This window comes from Plecotus auritus (assembly GCF_963455305.1).
Source record: "Plecotus auritus genome assembly, chromosome: 1".
NCBI classification, from domain to species: Eukaryota; Metazoa; Chordata; class Mammalia; order Chiroptera; family Vespertilionidae; genus Plecotus; species Plecotus auritus.
Window position 1 is genome coordinate 241,266,840 of NC_137770.1, and position 23,536 is coordinate 241,290,375.

A 23,536-nucleotide genomic window follows, 5' to 3' on the forward strand; every position below is an offset into this window, starting at 1 on the left:
CCAGGCAGCTTCAAGCTGGTCAAGGCCCTCTTCCATCAAAGACAGGAGACATCACACCACTCCCCTCCTGGGCCATTGTCAAGGTTAAGTGAATATCACCATCAATACCTCCTGAAAGGAAACACACCTGCCATAGAGGAAGAGTGGAACAGAACCAACCAATCTAAACATTCTTCTTAATAGACTGAATGCAGGCTTTGGAAATGCAGTTATCTGATCACAAAGCAGTTGAGAAGTGAGGTTGGCTTTACTTGTAACTTATTTTAGAAGACAGGTCTTTTCATTTCCTATATCAAAATGAAAGAGATGGGGGTGGGTGGGAGGCATCAGCTCGTGAACACTGGAGCACTGTTTACTGTTTGTCCTGCATTGTTGGCAGTTGGTGGGTGTTTTCTAACATAGCACATATTGTGGAGTTCGCTGGAAACACTGTCAATGTTTGTTCAATTTGAATTAGTTTGAAGGTCTGAAGTAGAACTTTTCCATCTTTCATCTGTCCCCCTCCCCAAGAACTATTTTCTTCCCTTTATTATATATACACACTAATAGCAGAGGAATATGCAAATTGTCTGGGATGCCATCACAGTAATGACTGATCAGCAGGCTGCATGTGCAGCAGGCGTGGGTGGGTAGGGACTTACAGTGGCAGGGGTGGGGTTGTGGCGGGGGGCCTCCATGCGCCTGTACCAGGGGAGGGCCTTATCAGCAGCTGCCACGGCTGCTGTGAGGGCCTGAGAGAGAGGCAGGGCCTGATCAGCAGCCCCCGCAGTTGCTGCGCTGCAGGCCCAGGTCAGGGCTCATGCAGGAGGCAACCAATCAATGTGTCTCTCTCACATTGATGTTTCTCTTTGCTTTCCCACTCTCTTCCATGCTCTCTAAAAATCAATGGGAAAATATCTTCAGGGAGGAAAGAAAGAAAGAAAGAAAGAAAGAAAGAAAGAAAGAAAGAAAGAAAGAAAGAAAGAAAGAAAGAAAGAAAGCCGGTCATATCCTATGAAAGAGACATCTTGAAAATGCCTAAAGAAAGTTGTCATTTTTTTGTGGTGAAGGGACTGGAGTCCATGTTGATGAAAACACCTTGGCGGCTGCAAGGGCCGAGGGCCGGCAGCAGTGGCGGCCGGCAGTGGTGGTGGCAACAGCAGCGGGGTGGTGGGGGTGGCGCCTTCCTCTGATCAGCCTGGTGGCCTCCCGCAGAGGGAGGCCAGACTGCAGCTTAGGCCTGCTGCCCAGGGGGATCAGGCCTAAGTTGTCAGTAGGACATCCCTTGAGGGCTCTTACACTGTGAGAGGGGGCAGGCTGGACTGAGGGACTCCCCCCAGTGCATGAATTTTTGTGCACCAGGCCTCTAGTATATATATAATATATATCTGTATATTTCCTTAGAGAGGCAAAACAATAAAAATGAAATAAAAATCACCTATCATCCCAGTAATAACCAGTTAACAATTTGGTATATATTTTTGTAGATTCATATGGAGTCACCTATTATTTTTTCACCAAATTGCCCATCATATTTGTTTACTTGGATCATTGATTTCTCCCCTCACTTAATATGTTTAATCTTATTCTATGTCAATAGGTATATTTCTATAACATCCTTTTATTCCAGATCTTCTATCATAGTTTATTAGCTCAATTTACCAAGAATCCTACCAATCTTTTTCCACTACCATTTTTTTTTATTGAGATGATTCACATAACATAAAAATCACCCTTTTCAAATTTATAATTCAGTGGTTTTTAGTATAGTCACAAGGTTGGGCAACCAAACTGTTTTATAATTCAAGGACATTTTCATCACCCCCAGAAGAAATCTCATGTCCCTTTGAGGTCACTCCTTGTTCCCTCCTCCTTCTAGCCCCTGGCTAAGTCATTATAATACTGTTGAGATGCCAAGAGTTACTGACCTAATTCCGCACTGTTGGATGTAACCTGCTTGCAACTATGTATGATTTGAAGCAATAGTGTACTAGAGTGCTCAGTCTGTGAAATTTGGTTCCATTATGTTTTTGAGCTATGTTAGAGTTAATGTACAGAGGCTATTCAAATTTGAAAAGGAGTGTTACATTTTTGGATGCTGTGGTTTCGGGAAAATTTAGAAATAAAACAAATCTCTAAATCTGTAGAATGATAAACATTCTTTGGGGATTTCCTGAGTGTGGTCACTGAAAATACTGCCTGATATTGTGAAATGACATTATTGTGCTTCTTCACAGGAGAGGTCAATGCCTGACTCCTCCTTTTTGAGTGACAGTCAAAATTGTGTTTTGTGTCTCTCTGAGCAGCATTTGAACCTGGTATAAAGAGGGGTAAGTGGGAGGGGGTGGGTGGAACCAATTCTGTTTAGTTTCTAGGAGTGATTTTTTTAAATTTGACTTAAAAAATTGACCTTAATCTGATATGAAAGAAATCTGGTTACTATCTTAATATATAAAAAGCCAGAGGCTGTCACGACCTAAACAACCAGATGGATGACTGAACAGCAAGCTAGGGTCCCAACCGGCATGGCAGGAGTCAGTCTGGGTCCCGGCCACCTGCGGCGCGGCAGCGGGAGGGAGCTGTGGGCCCTGGCCATGTGCGGCACAGAGGTGGGAGGGAGCTGTGGGAATGGAGCCATGCTGCCATTGGACTGGCCTCTTGGTCCCTCCCCACCAGCCCACAGGCTCTGGGGAACTGGAGCCATGCTGCGACGGGACTGGACCCTACCCAAGGGGTCCTGGATTGTGAGAGGGTGCAGGCTGGGCTGAGAGACCCCCTGAGTGCACGAATTTTCATGCACCAGGCCTCTAGTATTTTAATAATCATGTATACATTTGCATACATATATATAATTTAAAAATTAATTCTTACAACAATAATAATTATTATAATTCCCCAGAATTAGGAAGCCATAAGACTGTGAGGACCAACTGCTCTACTCAGTGTTTTTTATGAATTACTTCATTCAACAGCCTATAGGGTTGTTACGAAATGGAGGTTGGAAATATTTTACAACCCAAGTGGCGGTCAAGCAACAAGCTATTCTGGAGTCCGTTTTGGTACTTCCTTCACCCCTCAGTTGGTTACCCCTTCCCAGTGCCAGGCTCACCCCTGCTCCCTGCCCCACCCTGTCTCATTGACAAAGCCAAGTTCTTCAAATCTTCCCGGAGGTCCTACACCCAGAAACAACTACCGTTTAGTGAAGAAAACATGGTTTGAAGCTTGTTTCTGCCACTTACCATGGACATGTTACTTAACCACTCTGTGGGTCAGTTTCCCTATCTGTGAAATGGGGTAAGAATATGGACTCCATGCCTTTGTGGTGATGGTAAAATAATTGTTTGAAAGGAGACTGATACGTGCTCAAGTGCTGCTTGACTGCCATGGCAGAGATGGTCTGGCCTTGAGGTAATATGTTGGCACTGAGCCTGACCCCTAAGGTCTGGGTGGTCAGCAAGCTCTACCCAATCATTTGATGTTTGAGAAAAGTAAGGGCTGGAGAGCCAAAAGGCTTGACTAAAATCACACTGCTTTCTGGCCGTGAATCTTTATAGTGATTCTATATAGTGATCTCATTGGTTTCAGTTGTTTTATCTAAGACAAAGACTGTGGTGGCTTAGAGGATGGAGCTCTATTTCTGTTCTCAATGCTAATGTGGTTCCCTTATTTATTCCTTGGTCTTATTCACAGGGCAGAGGTCAAGTGTCCAGTGGGCACTGGGATCTGACATGTATTTAATCCCCAATTAGAGTCAGGCACTGTACTCTCAGTATATTCTAATAATCGTCTTGTGAGGAAAACCTACTCTTACTGATTTTACAGATGTGGCAGAAAAAATCAAGCCCTGCCCAAAGTTACACAGATATGAAAGAGTAGGATTTAGGAAAATTGCTCCCTGATCAAGAGCTCTTCCACGCACTCATTGTGTGGCCTTGGGCAAGTTACTCAGCCCCATCTGTCTCCAGTAATAACAGTACTCACCTAAAAAAAGGTGGTGAGGGTATTAATGCTTGTAAAGTGTTTGCCTCGCATGTAGTAGGAGCTCAATAAATGTCAGCCTGAAACAAAATACGATACGGTTTTGTCTGAGTCCAAAGCTTGTATTTGCTCTGCTCCTCACCAGGGCCTCAAAAGGAATCAGGCAATTGAATTCCTACTAAGAACCCCAAGTGAGATTCAGGATTGTGAGGCATTGAAAGCATGGCCTCCTCATTAGAAAGCACACTCATTCACACACACACACACAGACACACACACACACACACACACACACACACACAGCTACTTTTAATAGCTGGGAAGAGCCAGAGAAAATCCAATTACAGATGAATCAATCGATTAAAGAGAAAGGGGGCTGGAGAGAGGAAAGAATGTTGGAGAGATACAGAGCCAAATTACTGCCAGCTAATAGAATTAAGGGTCTGTGGAAGGAACTGGGAGAAATAACAAAGAGACAGGGCTGGGGACTGGTCACAGCTCTGTAATGATTTGATTCTTCCTGGGCCTTGGACTCCAAAGAGCAGTTACTGGGCCAGCGCCCCAAATGATCACATTGGAAAGAGCTGGAATTGTATTGGGCAAATTATAGTTTGCAGAGAAATGGACCACGTGTGGCCTCTGGAACAAGAGGATTATGTTTGGGTTAAACAGATGTTCATCGTTCAGGATGAAAGCAGAGGGCCCAGATATCGCTACCATGGAGTGGGGTAGGGAGCTTTTTGTGTTGTTTTGTTTTGGTTAACAAAGATATAGCTTAGAAATCTTGTCCTGCCTCTCTAAGAAATAGCTCATATTAAGTTGAATTTCTGTCTTGAATACAAAAACTTAAAAAAACCTGGCATGCATTTTTAACTTTATTTTCTATTTTGGGGGGATGAGGGGATCAGAGGGAGGTGGGGCTGTTAATCCAGCAGCAATCTCTACAGCTGTGTCTATTCTCTGTGGGTTTTGAATAACATCCGTTTCTATGTACTTATGGAAAGGCGTCCTTAACTAGGCCACATAAAGAGCTAGAGCATCTATAAATAAATTAAGGAGGCTGTGTGGTGTGGAGGTTGCCCCTCTGGCTGAGGCCTCCCCTGCCCTGCCTTGCAGCTGTCCCCTTGTGCCTGGCCAGTCCTGCTCTATGGTGGATGAGGTTACCGGTTATGGGACAAGGCGAGTGGGAATGGTACTTGCGGGATTGACACAGGTACCAAGGGTGGGCTTCTCCGAGGATGGGGGCTGGCCCAGGAGCCTCGGGTCCTGGACTCAGCCAGTGCAGGGGGCCAGGCTGCAGTCACCTTGTGGGAGCCAGCTGAACCTAGTGCAAGCTCAGGCTGGGCAGGGTTACCCAATGGTGGTGTTGGGGTAGGGAGTGGGGAAAGGGAGAGGAGTGGCAGGGACAGACAGAACAGGAACAACAAAATAACCCTGACTATGTAAGATTCAACAGAGCAAAGGCGAGGGGAGGGGGAACAGGAAGAAGGGAAGCTTTTACCCGAGTCTAGGAGCCCGATCCTTTCTTCCCACCCCAGTCTGCTCCCTTCAGAACAGGCATGAGGGACCAATAGTTCTACTGGCTTTTTTTTTTCTGCACACTAAGAGATTTTAAAAACTAAAAAGACAAAAATCAACCCTTTGCACTGGAGAAATTGGGCAAAGAGCTTCTACCTGCTTAGTAATCATCTTGGGCTTTCCTGGGAATCGTGTCTTGGAAGGACCTCGGTACTCAAAGTGCCATTCCCCGGACCAGCAACATCAGCATCTCCTGTTAGAAAGCAGCTCAGGCTCTGCAGACCCACGAGTCAGAATCTGCAGTTCTGCAGGATTCCCAGGGGGCTGCATGCCCACTCCATCTACAACACTGGTCCTTAATCCTGGCTGCACAACAGAATCACCTGAAGTTATGGGTTGACTTGTGTCCTCCAAAAAGTTTTTGAAGCCCTAAACCCCGGCACCTGTGAGTGAGACCTTGTTTGTAAACAGGGCCTTTGCAGATAGATGCTTAGCATCATTTGGATGGGCCAAATCCAATATCACTTATAAAAAGGGGGGATTTGGACTCAGACAAAAGTGCACAGAGGGAGAACGCCACAGGAAGGTGAAGGCAGAGATGGGGGTGGTGCCTCTATGAGCAAAGGAATGTTACAGATTTCTAGCAATTCACCAAAAGCTAGGAGAGAGCATGGAGCAGATTCTCCCTCACCCCCTCAGAAGAAACCAGTCTTGCCAGAACCCTAATCTCAGCCTTCTGGTCTCCAGAACTGAGAGACTATGCATATCTGTTGGTTAAGGTACCCAGGGTGTGGTGCTTTCTTACAGCAGCCCTAGCAAACTGATACACCTGGACACTTTTAAGAAAACTTCAGGCTTCTGAGCTCCATCTGACACATTTGCAATCAGAACACCCAAGGGAGAGGCCAACAGTCCTGCATTTTGTAAATGTCCTTTACAAAATGTAATTGGTAGTTTGGGAAGCAGGGGTCCTGTACACCTATCATCCAGCGCTCACCTTACTTAGAGCATCCCCCTAAGAGCAGATGCTTGTATGCACCAGTCTGCTTTTCAACTTCCAGGGATGGGGAGCTCATTCCCTGATGGGGCAGCCCTCTCTATCATGGAGAATTCTTACTGTTCAGAGGAATCCTTAAGTAGAGCTAAAATGTCCTCTATATTTTCTCTATTATAAAGAGTAAGAACCTGAGACTCCAAGAGGTTGAGTGTCTTGCCCAAGGCCATATAGTCGGTATGGATCCAGCTATGAATCTGAGTACAGGCAGTTGCCCAAGCTCATTCTCCTGACCACTCAAACTACCAGATGACTCAATAGTTTACAAAGAGCCATCAGAGGGGTGGCCAAATCAAGACTCCTTCCAACCCTGGGAGAAAGAGACCCAGCAGAGTCCCTCCCTGACCCTCACACCTGGATGGTGGAGTGGGAGGGTGGGGTGAGATTAGGGGAGGGAATCGTGTGGTCCCACTAGGTCCCTTGGGCTATGGGGTTTTCCATATTTGCATTGAGAGCTTGGATGAATTGGGTAGGAAGTAGGACTTCTGACCCTAACTTTCTGGGTGACCCTGAGCAAGTCTCTCCTGCTCCCTGGCCCTCAGTGTTCACACCTGTGAAATGGGGATAACAAACTCTGCCTTGCCTATCTTGTAGGGGCTCCAATGGCATAACAGACAGGAATATGTATTGGAAGAGAGCTTAGGTGTTTCCATGAAAAAAATGTCTTACTGGGGTCATTTTGGTAATGACTTCTCCTGACTAGTGGATTGATTGCCACTCTGTTTCCACCAAAACGTTGCCAGGCTCGAGTTGAAGGGGATGCAGGGAGAATTAGTCAGGGGGAGGCCTTCTGGAGAACTGGAAGTTCAGCCATATACTGTCCCTCTCCCTGGACATACTCATAATGGAACCAATCTCAAAAATCAAGGATGGGGTCCCCCTTTCTTTTCTACAGGTTGCCCTTGAGCTGTATTTTTGGGAGACAGGACTGCCTGCCACTCTTTCCCTAGAAATCTAGATTCCCTCCACCCTCTGGACCCAGCTCATTCATTAGGGTTCAAAAGTCTTGATGCTATTATTATTACCATCCCCATTTTTTCTCATTGATTTCTTTATCAGTTCATTCTACAAATATTCCCTTGGTGCTTTCTCTGGCCCAGATACTGTGCTGGGCCCTGGGAATCTGAAATGGATTAATATGCATTTCTATGCTCCAAGCAATCTAATCTAAGAGCTGCCCATGGTTCCACATTGGCTCCCAAGGCTGTTTCTGCTAACAAGCCTGAACCTTCCTCTCTTGCTCCCACCCCCTTGCAGCTTGGTGACTAGGAAGAGATCTCAGCTGAGGCAGAAGATGGGTGCTCTGCTCTCCTTTCTGGCTGTATGACCTTGGGCAAGTCACAGCCTCTGGGAGTCCATTTACTCATCCGTAAAGTGAGGTCAACCATAGGGATATAAGATTCAATGAATATTTACTATGAACAGGACACCATTCTAAGTGCTTTACATATGTCAATGGTTAACAGTTTCAGGAAGTAAATGTTATTAGTGTCTTCATTGTACAGAAGATGATGATAATGACAAAGAACAAACTGCTTCTTTGGTAAAGGAGTGAACTTTCTCATAGGGTCTTAGGTTATTGATTGATTAATGGATGGAAAAGAGAGAGAGGAGAGATAATTACATATAGATGAAATTCCTGCCTAGAACAAAGGTATGGCTGTCCCAATTTCAAAGGTGAAGAAATGGAGGCTCAGAAAATTGATATGCCTCTTCCAAGGTAGTGGCAGCGCTTGGGTTTTACTCAAGAACTCTCTGATTCTGAGGCAGTGCTCATCTGCCATCTCTCTTAGCTCCTGGGCAGACAGGAATCAGCATTTCTTTTTTAAAAAATATATTTTATTGATGTTTTACAGAGAGGAAGGGAGAGGGATAGAGAGTTAGAAACATCAATGAGAGAGAAACATAGATCAGCTGCCTCCTGCACGCCCCCTGCTGGTGATGTGCCCGCAACCAAGGTGCATGCCCTTGACCGGAATCGAACCTGGGACCCTTGAGTCTGCAGGCCAACGCTCTATCCATGAGCCACACCAGTTAGGGCAGGAATCAGCATTTGTTGAGTGCAGTTAAAATTCAGTCTTCTTTCTTGTTCTCTCCTTTGCTTATCAACAATTTGTGGAGAATTTCTGCACATTATTCATCATGGGGAATTCAACAAAAGCAATTCCACAATCCCTGCATTTAGGGAGCTGAAGTTCTAAATTATTATAGAATTATATCTTTTGTAAGAAACAAGACTTTCCCTGGCCAGCGTGGCTCAGTTGATTGAGCGTCGTCTGAGTACTGAAAGGTTGCATATTTGATTCCTGGACAGGACACATGCCCGAGTTGCTGGCTTGATCTCCAGTTGGAGTTACCCAGGAGGTAGCCGATCAGTGTTCTGCTCTCATTTCTCTCTCTCTCTCTCCCTCTCCCTCTCTCTCTCTCTCTCTCTCTCTCTCTCTCTCTCTCTCTCTCTCTCTCTCTCTCTCTCTCCCTCTCTCTCTCTGTCTCAAAATCTATATAAAATCTTTTTTAAAAAGAAAAGAAACAAAACTTACCTAAGGAATCCCACTCTGAATGTGGAGGAGGAATCCGAGGCCAAAGGACAGGCTTCTTCCCTCCTCCTCTCTCACACTCTCCCACTTGTTAGAATCTGGACTAAGTGCTGTGTCCAGTGCCAAATGGACTTGATTTGTATAACCTGAAGGTCAGTCTAGCAAAGCCAGACCAGCTGCCTCTTTCTAACTTCAAGGTCTCTCAGGAATAGGCACATCAAAGACAGTGTTATTCCCAATCTCATTTCTGCTGAAGCAGATTGGCTTTTCACTACTATGTCCTGGGCTAGTTTCTAAGATATCACATGTTACAAATCAGAATTAGTTACGATGATGTGTGCGAGGCTAATGTTGGTGGGAAAATGCACATAAAGCAAAGCAGCACAAGAACAATCAAACTAAAAGGCGCATGTATTTGTTTTACCAACAAATCTAACAAAATTCAATAAACATGTCCAGAGAAAACCTCAGGCTCAAGATAGTTACACTTCCTTAGAGGGAAAACTGCCCAGCAGGTGTGGCTTAGTAGTTGAGCATCGACCTATGAACTAGGAGGTCACTGTCTGATTCCTGGTCAAGGCACATGCCTGGGTTGTGGGCTCAGTTCCCAATGTGGGGATGCAGGAGGCAGTTGATCAATGATTTTTCTCTCATCATTGATGTTTCTGTCTCTCACTCCCTCTCCCTTCCTCTCTGAAATCAATGAAAAAATATTTAAAAAAAAGAAAGTAAAGGAAAACAGAACTGTTTAGTCCCTAGGATGTGCTAGGCAGTGAGTTAAACCCTTTCACTACATTATCCATTTAATTTTTCCAGCAACCCCGAAATAAACATAGTGTTATACAGTAGGGATGGGAATTATCTGAGATGATATCAGTAAGACACCAAGTTCATTCCCTAGCACCTATCAATTGTTCAATAGTGAGGGCCATTATTATTGTTGCTTAAATCTATTTGAAAAGTAAGAGAGCTAAGGCTCAGAGAGATTCAGCAAATTGTCCGTAAAATTACATAGCTAATGCTGCCTGGCTGGAGTGGCTCAGACGGTTGAGCATCATCCTGTGTTGGTTGGATTCCTGGTCAGGACACATGCCTGGGTTGTGAGTTTGATGCCCATTTGGGGCATGTATGGAAGGCGACCGATTGATGTTTCTCTCTCACATCGATGGTTCTCTCCCTGTCTCTCCCCCTTTTTCTCTCTAAGCATGTCCTACTCTCTCTCCCCCTTCCTCTCTCTAAGCATGTCCTACTCTCTCTCCCCTTTCCTCTCTCTAAGCATGTCCTACTCTCTCTCCCCCTTCCTCTCTCTAAGCATGTCATTTGTGAGGATAAAAAAAAATTACACAGTTAAGAAGTGGCAGAACTAGGGTCTAACACAGACTGAGCATAGATCACTTATGTACTTCTTGCACTTCTTGCAGTCCCACAGTGTTCCCAAGTGGCATTTATTTATTTATTTATTTATTTATTTATTTATTTTTTGCAGAAAGACAAAATGTGACATGTGCCTCTTATTCATTTTTCTAAAATCACCTGGAGTTCTGAGTTCTGGTTCCCCTGAGCCAGCCCTGTTCCCGGCCTGTTGTGTTTTTTTTTCTCTAATTATCTAGGCCAGTGGTCGACAAACTGCGGCTTGCGAGCCACATATGGCTCTTTGGCCCCTTGAGTGTGGCTCTTCCACAAAATACCACATGCGGGCGCGCACGTACAGTGCGATTGAAACTTCGTGGCCCATGCTCAGATGTCGGTTTTCGGCTCTCAAAGGAAATTTCAATCGTTGTACTGTTGATATTTGGCTCTGTTGACTAATGAGTTTGCCGACCACTGGCCTAGGCTCATTTATAAGAGGCCACCAGTTCTTTTTGAAGTCCCTGGCTCAGCTCACATTTTAAAGGAAACATGCGAGAAGCCAGAGAACACCACCGCCCTCACCATCTGCTACAGGTCTTTCTTAAGCCCCATACTAACAAGTCCTTCTCTCCATTGTGACTCACACCTCATCACTTGCCCCTCCTCCCAAGCCAATCCACTTGTCTGATTCATGCTGGCTTCTGAGAGTCTCAAAATAACCATACATTTAAGCCCAATCCTTCAAGGTCAAGGAGCACCCTAGTTCAAGCAGAACCATTGTGGTTGGCACAGGCTTTCTCCTTTGGCCAAGGGGAACTCCATGCCTCCTCTGTGGGTTTTCCTCTTGCAGCTAATTGCTCTCTCCTTGTTCACCCTGAGAGAACTATCCGTCAAGGGGGCACTCGTGGGTCAGAGGTCAGGTCACAGAAGCCCAGGGCTGAGACATCAGGTGGATTCTGGGGCTTTGCGAAAGAATTAGAGACTGGGAAAGCCAAGTCCTCTGTCCAGGGAAACATCAGGAATCCAAGCAAAAGCCAGGACCTCTTAGTGCTGTGTCATCACAGGCCACTGGGCTGTGGCTTCATGGGCGGGTTATAATTAGCAGGCAGCTCATTCTGGAGGAAAGCAGAGAGTGAGCCTTGGAACTGGTCCTCCCGCCTCCGGTTTGGCTTCCCTCCAGCCTGCCCAGTCATCATGTCACTTGCATGCTCACGGTCTTTAATGACTTCCCCTTAACCTCTATTTAACAAGAGGAAGAGTATTTTTATAGTTAAAATGGAAAGGGAAAAAACACACATCTTACCCACCCCCCCCTCTTCTGTCCTGCTTCATCTGACCGGTTTGTGGTGTCTAAATCTATTATACTGGTGCCTCTTCTCATTTGCCAGGCAGAGCAAGGCACCTACTCTGTGCATTTGTTCCACTGTGTGGGCTTCCTTCCAGCCCAGCCCTCACTGTACTTCACTGTACTCTGGTTTTCTATTTAATCATCCATCTTCTCAACCACGGGATGAACTTCTCAAGGGACAAGACGTGTTATCACAAGCCACATAGTAGGTGCAGAAATGTTATAAATGATGGGCGACATAGCTCAGAGTCCCAGGTTTTCATGAATCTGTCATTTTTAACATGTGACTTATATAGTTATCTAAACAGTGTCACTGAACCAATGGACTAGGAAAGGAAACTGGGAAGACTTGTGAAGAAAGTTTTTAGAAATTTTGTCAGGGAGTGGCTATATCCTTTCCCTGGATGTTGTACTGTCCAGAACTCAGCCAACTCAGTCACATCATGACAGGTAACAGGGAAGCAGCCAGAGAAATGTTACTAGACTGTTGCCCTAAAGAAATGGGAAACCGATTTGGTAAATGACTAGTCCATCTCTGCACCAAAGCATCTCTTTGGATGAGCAGAAAATTGATTTAAAGGACATAAGAATAAAGGACTGTTGCAAAAGTCCATGTTAGAGGTGATGGTAAGTGGTAAGAATAGAAATTAGAGAAATGATATAAGATCCTCCTAGATACAGAGTGTCAGGCCTTAAACTGTGGATAGGTGAGGAAGCATGAGAGGAAAAAGATGACCCTGAAGTGTCTGTCCTGGTTGGTGATGCATTCAGGAAATTCTAGAAATTACAGGAGGAGGAACAAGTTTGAGAGGAGTATAAATGGGTGGGAATGGTACTAGGCATGTTGAGTTTGTACTGCTCCTAGGACATGTAAGTGGTCATTGGAATGACAGGTTGGGCTCAGAGAAAAGGCCAGAATTGGGAGAGGGCTGAGTAGGGAAGGGTGATATATACAAAGCCAAATAAATATGGGATTCTTCACTGAGGAAGAGAAGAGAAGAAAAAAAAGATGGCAAGAAGGAAGAAGAAAAAGTAATTCTCCCAAAGATCCAAACCATAGAAGTTTTCTGGAGAATTTCGCGTTTTTCTCCTATAGAGTCTCTTGACCTTAATGGATATTTGTAAGTCCTTACTATGGCCGGGAGCCATGCTTTGTGCTAGGAGAGCACCTCTCCATGCTCAAGGAACTCAGTTTAGTGGGGGAAATGATTGGGGCTACCATAATGGGTCTTCCTCATAACCAGGGAAATGTTTCCTATTCAAAGTGAGTTATGAGTCACTAGGAGGGAAATTTCCTCTTATGTGCCTGGAAATCCACCATTGAAAGCTCACAATTTTTAATTAAGCATTTTGCCTTTTTTTTTTTTGGTCATAAACATGACGTAGTGGAAAGAAGATTGGTTTTAGAGAGAAGTAATATAATGTACCAACTAACAGTGATTGGTCTTGGGCTAATAACTTATACTCTCTGACCTCGGGTCTTTATTTATTACATGAGAATGATGATGGTGACACTGGGTGCACTGAGGGTAATCTACCACTATGGGAAGTTGTTGGTAATAAATATGAAGTGTTCCATAATAAGAATGACAGTAAGATGATGATGGCAGCTAACAAACAAGCCTGCTCTGTGCCAGGGTTACCACAAGTGCTTTACAATAAAATTTCAATCAATCTGCATAACAACCCTATAAGTAGAACTATTATTATCTATTCCCTTTTGACGAGTAAGAAAATGAAGCAGCAGAGGACTCAAGTTCTAGCAACACTAGAACCAGTTATGGACGAAAACTTGAGAATGAACAAAGCTAGGCGGTAGGGGATTTGGTAGCTAGAAACACACTCACTGCCCACTGGGAAGGGTCCTAGAAACAAAGAAAATGGCCTGGGGTATTGAAATGTGAGGATATGGGTAGCAGAGGAATGGGAGACAAATAAAACTCTGCAATATTTTGTCAAGGATTGCACAGATACCAAATGGTTCATGCATACACTTGGACATTCAATGTTCTTTTATTCAACACAACTCTTTGGCAGGCTGTGGGACAGGCTCTAGCGTACCCCCTCCCCCTGGCTTCCAGAGGTTCCTGGTAGTTTCCAGGAAAGGCAGAGTGATGGACAGGGAGAAATCTGAAAGCACATTCCATTAGTTTCCATCATCTCATAAAGTGCATAGGTGGATATTTTTGTTTGTTTGTTTTTCCCTATCCCACATTCACTTTTTTTTTTCTTTTGATTTTTCTTTTTGGGAATTATCTCTCAATCATGTTGTGCAATACTCATAGGGTTGGCCTGTGATCCTGACTAGAGTAGTCAGGCATTCTCTCTCTAGAATTTACTTCTGAACTGACTGACAGCACATTGAGAAATGGTTGTAGCTGCTTCATCCAGACACCAGCACCTTGAAAAGAGACTTTCCTTTTGTTCTTGGCACCTACGGCCTGGGAGCTATTGGTTTCCCCCTCCCCCAGAGTCATATATTAATATATATTTTGCTTCTATTGGCCAATTGTTTTCTGTTGTTTGCAATTAAAGACATGTAACTAATACATATCCTTTTCTGGTATCTTTCTGCCTTGGGTTTTCAACCTGTAAAGTGGGAATAGTAAATTTCCCACTTACCCTCAGGAGGTTGTATAGATTAAAGGTGTATGTCAATAAAACGCTTTCAGATGCTTGGATGAAAGTTGCTATAGAACTACAAAGTCTCCTCAATTTTAGCTGTACTTTCAAAGAAGGACTTTCTTTATGTACCATAAAACAGCCTTTATCCTGAGAGGACGTGCTCCTCATTTTACTGTCTCTGTAAACAGCTCAGGGATTGCTCCATACACACTGTTTCCAGAGCTACCATTTGAGATGAAAGCTCAGCTTTCTTTAGCGAGAGGAGTTGCCCTGAGATACAGGCAGGAAATGTGTTTGTTATTGCTAGCATGCATTACTTAGAGATAGGCAGGTTGGCTGGAATTCTCAGGTCATTACTTTGCTAGTTTCTTAGGGTTAATACATTCTTAACCTCAAATCAAATCAAAATGTAAAAACGCTACCAATTTTGGAGCAGAAAGAGCTGTAGCCTATCAGAGCATTTAACAATTATGCATATATGTACCACAATAAAAAAAAAAACTGTTAACACCTTTGAGGTTCTAAGATATTTTATAATTTTTGAAATACTTATACTTTTCCTTGGACTAGTTTAGATTCTAGAGTATCTGGCAGATGCCAAGTATACATAAGACTGCTGAGTTATTAACTTAAGAGAACCATTTTTATAATATGCAAATGTGATGACAGTTATGCATACTCATCAGAGAAAATTTGGGAAATGTGGAACGGTAGAAAGATAAAGAAAAATACATCAATATTTCAATCTGCCCACTGCCTTCAAACAATCATTCATTCATTTTAATGTATACCATTTCCCCTTTTGTCCTAATTATTTTAATGATTTCATATTAGTGGATACAATTTTACATCCTGTAGTTTTCCTTTTCTTTTTATATTACACTAGAGACCCAGTGCACGAAATTCGTGCATGGGAGGGGGAGGTGTTCCTCAGCCCAGCCTGCACCCTCTCCAATTTGGGACCCCTCGAGGGATGTCCGACTGCCCGTTTAGGCCCAATCCTAGGATTGGGCCTAAACGGGCAGTCGGACATCCCTCTCACAATCCAGGACTGCTGGCTCCCAACTGCTCGCCTGCCTGCCTTCCTGATTGCCCCTAACCGCTTCTGCCTGCCAGCCTGATCATCCCCTAACCACTCCCCTGCCACCTGATTGATGCCTAACTGCTCCCCTGCTGGCCTGGTCACCCCTAACTGCCCTCCCCTGCAGGCTTCATCGCCCCCAACTGCCCTCCCTTGCAGGCCTGGTCCTTCCCAACTGCCCTCCTCTGCTGGCCTGATCACCCACAACTGCCCTCCCTTGCAGACCTGGTCCCTCCCCTGATGGCCATTTTGTGGCGGCCATCTTGTATCCACATGGGGGCAGCCATCTTGTGTGTTGGAGTGACAGTCAATTTGCATATTACTCTTTTATTAGATAGGATTATAACTCTATAACTTATCCAGGGGTGGGGAATATCTGGCTGATGGGCTATATAAAGGCCTGTGAAATCATTTGGTCTGGCCCTGCCAAGGCCTTAGGGATGAGTTCTACTGCCAAGTGATCTTGGCTGGGCGACCTCACTTATTTGTGGGCTCACAGCTCTCCTACACTTTGTCCTTCATCCTCCAGGAGGCCAGCCTGGGCTTGTATGTATGGTGGTGGCAGGATCCCAAGAGACAGAGCAGAGACATGAGAGTCTTAGCAGAATTGGCACTTCCTCATTGCCCCCGGAGGTATTGCCAAGGCCAGTCTGGATCTGAGGGCCAAAGCAATAGCCTCCCTCACTGGCTTCATGGAAGGGGTTCCCTGGTCACATGCAATAGTCAGAGATAGAGGGAGAGCTGGAGAGTTGTACCTGGAGTTTGCAATCAATGTCCGGTAGTAACATGAGTGGACTTCTGTATTATCTCACAGACATTTTCAGTAGAGATTTAGACTTTAGAGGATTACATGGAGTGACCCACCAAAGAGAGAGCGGTGAGTGGGACACTCATGAGGAAATGCTGCCTTAATAAAGTGCAGTAGTTTTTCCTCAAGGTGGGAATTTCAAACACCATGGAAAGGCAGGACTGGTACTAGATATAGCTGGGGCTTTTGGTCATTCCTAAAATCATACTAAATTTCACAAAAGAAAAAATGAATGTGTCAATGAAAATATTCAGCTTATTTTTCTTCCTGATTATTCTCTTTGCAGTGGTAATCCCAAGAAATGGAGGTAAGGAGGTGGTTTGTCTGGACAAATAGTACAATAGGTTTAGATACATCCACCTTGAATGCATATAACCTTAGGAGACGACTTTCTGTATAAAATGAAAGGGTTGGATGGACTGGAGTTATCAGACTTTGTTGTAGGGGATGCGTTCTTCCTTGGATGTAGCTTGCTGGCATTTTCCTCCTCTTCACATTTCCACAATAACATATACCTGACGAGAGGCCCGGAGCCTAAGGAGTGAGCCCTTTTCTAGGACCTGGTGCTCCAGATGTGGTCTGCTGACCAGTGGCATCTGCACCACCGGGAGCTTGGTAGCAATGCAAGGGCTGAGGCCCCACCCAAACCTCCTGAATCAGTGTCTGCATTTTAAAGAGACGTCCTAATCGTTTGTGTGCATAGTAAAGGTGTAGAAACACCAATCCAAGGGACCCCCACCTGATCTAAAGGACCTGCCTCCTCCTCCTGACCATTACTCTCTAATTCCACTGCTACCACCATGTGCTGCAGAGAGAGTTATTGGGCCTATATGGTTCCCACCCCTTTTAAACTCTGGCCCATGTATGGGCACAAACCCATTCTCCTGATTTCATTAAGCACAGTCGAATTTAGCAGCTTTAAAACAAACAAAACATAAATACAGAGGCAAAGCAAAGACACACAAACAAAGAAAAACTCACAAACAAAAAGGATTAAACTGTATCCGGAAGGCATGGTGCAGATTCTGCTCTTGCCATACCCTGTCCTTCTCTTGGGTTCCAGACTCACAGCCTTGATGTGTTTCTGATTCTTCCCTAGGAGACTGGTCCTTCAGTCCCATAGACCAGGTGCAAACTCAGGGGTCCTTGTGTCCTGGTGACTGCTTTGGCCCTGGCTCTTTCTTCCTGCTGCTTCCTGGAGGGAACCTTTTCCCTGTCACTGTTGTACTGCTCACCCATTTGCCCGGGATAGAGATAGACCTGAGATATTTTGACTATTCTGTGACTAAAAACCAGAGAGCTGGATCTTCCAGGATGGGAGACTATCCCAGACTTTGTCCACTTTATAATTTATTGTCTCTTTTCTAAAGTATTCATATCAGGTATTCCCTCTCCTGCTTCCCTTTAAAGAGACTCAACCTCAACCTAGGGCCATGACTTCATTGTGGCAGGCCATCTCTGTGTAATCATAGCATGACACAAGGCAGCCTATTCCAGAATCATATGCATTTGCAACATGGGGTCATTTCTTAATAGCTTCTGGGCTAAGGGTCAATAGCATGAGGGTAAAGACTGCTCAGGGATGGAAGCCAAACAGAGTTATAAAGCATCGACTAATAATGGCTTTCTGTGGAGTTCTCTCACTAAGACACTATCCAGAAGTAGTTAAAAGCATGCGTCAGCGGACTTCCTTGTTCTACTACTTACTAGCTGTATGACCTTGGACAAGTTCCTGAACCTTTCTGTGTCATGATTCACTCATCTGTAAAAGAAAGACAAGGGTAATTTTTGTTTCTTAGAGCCAGGATTGGCTGCAAAATGTTCAGCGTCTAGTTCTAGTTGAAAATTGGAAGCCTTATTAAAAAGTTATTGAGAATTTGAAGATGGCCCTTCAAAGGTCAGGGCCCTGGGAAACATGAAACCATCCCTCCTACAGCTTTTGAGATAATTGCTGCATCTAGGGCATGGTAAGAATTCAATAAATTCCAGTTATTAATAATGCTTTGAGTAGTTTATATTATTTACCCTAGCTTATGAATGAAAGAACTCAGGATCTGAGAAGTAAAACCACTTACTCAACAGGTCAGACAGCTGAGTGGCTGAGCTGTGACAATCCTTGGGTCTGCTTTCAAAGTAAATGAGCAGAAATCCCCTACAGACAGAGCTCAGGCGAGGGGGAACTAACCAGCCCCTGGCCCACTGCAGGTGCTGAGAGCCAGGGCCCCAGAATCCACCCATTGTCTCATTGAAGAGAGGACAGCAAAGAGAGAGCTGCAGGTCTTATTTCTGTGGCCCTGTGGACATTTATAAAGTCAGCAGCAGGACTGAGATCCTTTGACTCAGGTTGGGCTGTTTGGGAGATCCCAGCAGAACTTGGAACTTATTCTGATCAGAAACTTAAGACTGATCATCACTTGCCAGGCCTGTGGTTTGGTAGGTCCTTGAATGACTTCATCCTAAGTGGAGAACCAGGTTCCTTCCTCAACCCCACCCACCTGGCAGGGATCTTTCTTTTCTTTGGTCTGCAATGTTTTCTGGCCTCTAAAGAGTGAAGAAAAATCTGTAAAACACCTCTCAGCTCAGGGTCACAGAACCAATAGCCTTGAGCAGGCATGGCCACTCTCCCTTATAGATGAGGAAACAAAGGTCAGAGAGTATAGTCCCAGTCCCATGCCTTGAGTCACACAAGCTAGAAAGGGGTGGAGTGAGACTTGAATCCAGGTCTCTCTGGTCAGACCATACCATACCATACCATACCATACCATACCATACCATACCATTCATACGAATCATCCCTAAACTTTTAACCACACTGGGAAGTGAACTTTCACACTGGATAGTGAACCACACTGGGATGCTTAATTTTATGTGTCAGCTTGACTCAGCCATGGAATAGCCAGATGTTTGACCAAACATTATTTTTAGTGTTTACATGAAGGTGTTTTTGGATGAGATTAATGTTTAATTTAGTAGCCTAAGTAAAACAGGGACTGATTAAAAGAAGGTGACAAGATTAGCCAAAGGACATATATGCATTGCCCATGGACACAGACAACTGTGTGGTGAAGGCCAGGGGAGGGAGGATGCAGAGGGATAGGTGGAGGACAGCAAAGTGGGTGGAAATGGGGGACATTTATAATAGTGCCAAAAATAAAAACAGACACACACGAAAAAACAGTTTGCCCACCCTAATGGGAGCAGGCCTCATCCAATGAATTGAAGGCCTGTATGGAACAAAAAGGCTGACCTTCTCCCAAATAAAATGGACTTTTTCTGCCTTCACATGTGAATAGAAATATTGCCTCTTCCTGGGTCTCAAGCCTGGGGTCCTTACAGGAGCTGCACCATCAGCTCTCCTGGGCCTCACACTGGCCAAATCCCCCTGTAGATTGTGGGATATGCCAGCCTTCCTGATTGTACAAGCCAATTTTTTATTTCATATGCATATGCAGTTGGTTCTATCTCTTTGTCTCTCAACACAATGGTCTTCTAAGAATTGTGCTCAGCTCTCTGGGAATACAGAGACAAGGCAAAGATGAGAAGATAGAGTCCCTATTTGCAAGGTGATCACAGTGCAGGAAGAAAAGTAAACAGTATGCAGATGTACTGCTATTGAGGTATGAGAAGGACTTGATGAGACAGAGGAGCTAGGGGATGGGATTTTAGGCAGAAGGACCTGTGAATTTAAAAGCAGCGAGGCAAAAGGGCAGAACCTGGTTGGGTCCTAAAATTGATAGTGTCCATCAGGTTCTAGTCAGGAAAACAAAAAATATGCTAATTATGTTAACAACAAGCATCCACTGTGCAGGACTGGTGAGAATGCAAACACTGAGGTAACAGAGACGCTAAATGCAGAAAGCAGCAACCATCCCCAGGGCTGGGGAGCACAGGAAAGAAATTGGGGTGATTAGAAATTAGAAGCTTAAAGATATTCCTGAGAATCTGGGACTCAGACACTAAAGAAGGGCATTGCCTGGGGGCCTCTGGGACCTCTGGATGGATTTGGAGAGTCTAGTTCTGCCAGGGGTATGCTGGAGCTGGCTAGCAGGAGCTTAGGGGAACCAACTGTTACATTTCCAGGAATTTTTTGAGCTGATTGCTAAACCTTTGGTAGCTTGAGGTCATACAGGATGGGTTGCTATAAAAGTTGATGAGATCACTCATTGACCAGAGTGCTTGGCACACAGTGAGTGTTCAATCAGCATGAGACATGATTACTATGAGCATGCATCCACCCCCAAGTGCCAGAGTCTGTTTCTAACTCCCACTTGGAAGTGACCTCACAAGCGTGTGGATGCCTCAAGTGCAGGTCAAGAATGAAAGACAAGAGAAAATCCAATGTCCATGTAAACTACTCACCCCTATCTCAGTTCCTGACTAAGGATCCACCCAGACCAGGTGGTTGACATTGGGAGTGTCTAAATGCTCCCTAGAGTCTGGGTGTGTTTAACCTTGATCATGTAGCCCACATGTGTCAAGGTGCTTCCATACTGGCCACACTGCGAGAAGAAATACACTTACTTGGGACAAAGTAGAAAGGTTATTGGTTTCCTCTTTAATATAAACTCTGTTTTATTTATTAAGGTAGCTCCTTAGAGAACTATTACTGAGAAGAATTTTTAAAAATGTACCAGTACCATATAACAAGGTACTGCAGTTTCTCTCTGGAATGCTGAGAGTTGAATCTGATGCCTGATAGTTGTAAGAGGGCAAAGGAGAAGGTTCCTTTGGGGGATGTTAGCATGTTACTGGTGTCTTTGGGGCATGTTCCAGGCTCTATTTTTGCTTCTTTTGTCTCACAACTGAAAGACAAGTGGACCAAGAAGGATGTTTCACTACAGTCACAACTAAAGAGTAAATCCATTGGCCAGTTTTGAGAGATGTCTAATAGAGCCCAAAAACTAACATTTTCAAGTTGGCATTGAGGCCCTGGGATTCTTGCTCAGTTTGTTCTCTCAAGAGACTTTCAAGATAGATTAATATCTCATTTCATGGACCCAAGTTCAGTTCTGTGGTGGCAGTGTGTTTATGGAAGGCCAAAACATTCCTAAAATAATTTTCATCATATTAGTGATGCTAACATTTTTTCATGCATGCTATTTGCTAGACTATGGTTTTCACTCATGAAATCAATATTTATTGAATAGCAGTTATGTGTTAGACAACAAAACAGATGTTCATAAAGTTGGGTCACGTCAGTCGAACTTTGTTCTTCTTTTTCAAGATTGTGTGGGCTATTCTGGGTCTTTTACCTCTTCATGTAAACTTTAGAATCAGTGTGTCAAAATCCACAAAATAACAGGCTGGGATTCTGATTTCTGAATGCTTTTGTTATAAAAGTCTCTTTTTTTACTTAGCAGTTATTGACACTCTTTGGAATATACTTTGGAAATGTTATCTTATATTCTTTGTGCATTTTAAATAATTTCATAGTTGTACATTTTATATCATTTCCAAATTCTTTACACATGGGCCTCTTCAACTAATTTTTGTTGATCATATTGTATGTCTCTATATCTGTCATAACACTGGACACATAGTAAATATTTAGCAAAACAAATGTCACCCAGCCAATTCATTGGGTTCTGTGTCCCATTTCAGAAAGATAGAGAGAAAGGAGAGAGAAGAGAGAGAGAGAGAGAGAGAGAGAGAGAGAGAGAGAGAGAGAGAGCACTTCAGCCCAGCCTGGTGTGAAATCACCCCACCTTCAGGCAGGCAGTGTAATGTCATGGAAGGAACATCGGATCAAAAATCTCTATGCTGATGAGGAAAAACCAAGAAGCCGGCATAGGTAAATACCTGAACTTGCTGCCTCACACAACAATTTCAAAACTACAACTAAAAGACAAAACTGACATCATCTAGAACCACAGGAAGGCTGGCTAAGTGGAAATTCTACAAATAGAAGGGAAGAGAAATGCACACTGAGACTCAGAGGAGCTGCAGAAGTAAAGTGCAGAGGTACGGAGGCACGTGCACGAAGAGGGCTGGCAACTGAGTACGCAGCTGGCTTTTACAATCCTGAGGGAGACACAAGCTCCTGACTGCTCTGAACTCCAGTTCCGGGTGGGACTCTGGGGACCCAGACTCATACTGGGAGAAACTCAATTGTCTGGCAGTGGGCGGAACTAGAGGGTGGCTTTCTCTCAGAGGTTCTTGGAGTGATTACCAAGGGACACTGAGACCCGGAGGCCTCTTAGGGCAGGGCTGATGGGAAGCCATTGCTGTTTGCTCCGCCCTGAGACTCTGCCCCATCCAAGCTGTGTGCAGAGGCTTTTGCATATGAATGGTCTGGTCCTTTGAAATCTAAACTTATCTAACAAACTGCAGCTGAGTCAGAGAGACCCAGAACATCCAAAAGAAGACCCAAGGTCCCACAGCAGCTTGCATTGCTTCACAGCTGGGCCTCATCTGGGCACCTCCAAAACCCAAACAAAGAAGAGGAATCTGCAGATCTCTCCATAGCTCCTACTGGGTGGCCTCAGGCAGAGGCTAAATTAGCACCTCCTTGGAGATCCAAGAGCCAGTGTACCCAGGGGTCAGAGTAGGACCATCCAGATTACAACTCCTCAGATCCATAAGGGACACACTCAGGGGGAAGACTCAGTGAGCACCAAAGCCCCACTGAAGTAAGTCTTGCCTCATAACGGTGTCTCCAGCACAGAAGTTCTCCCAGCGTAGACACAGCTGATCCTCAAACAATTGGCCTGGAAGTCAATTCCTCCCAGTGATACCAACAACAATCAAGGCTTCACTACAACAAGACTGTGCACACAGTCCACAAAGGGGTATACCAAGAGTGTCCACCTCAGGTAACTGGGGAGGCTGAGCCACTGGGCCCTATAGGACACCTAGCACACAAAGCCACTCTATCAACTCAGGGAAGCAGCCAAAATGCGGAGACAAAGAAACAGGTCATAAATGAAAGAAATGGAGGAAAGCAAATGACTGGATATAGAGTTCAAAACCACGGTTATAAGGTTTTTCAGGAATTTCCTAGAAAAGGCCAATAAATTTAACGAGACCCTCGAGGATATGAAATAAGACCATCTAGAAATTAAACATACACTGACTGAAATAAAAAATAATAAACAGAGATCCAACAGCAGACTAGAGGATCGCAAGAATCAAGTCAAAGATTTGAAATACAAAGAAACAAAAAACACACAACCAGAAAAGTAAAAAGAAAAAAGAATCCAAAAATATGAAGATAGTGTAAGGAGCCTCTGGGACAACTTCAAGCGTACCAAGATCCGAA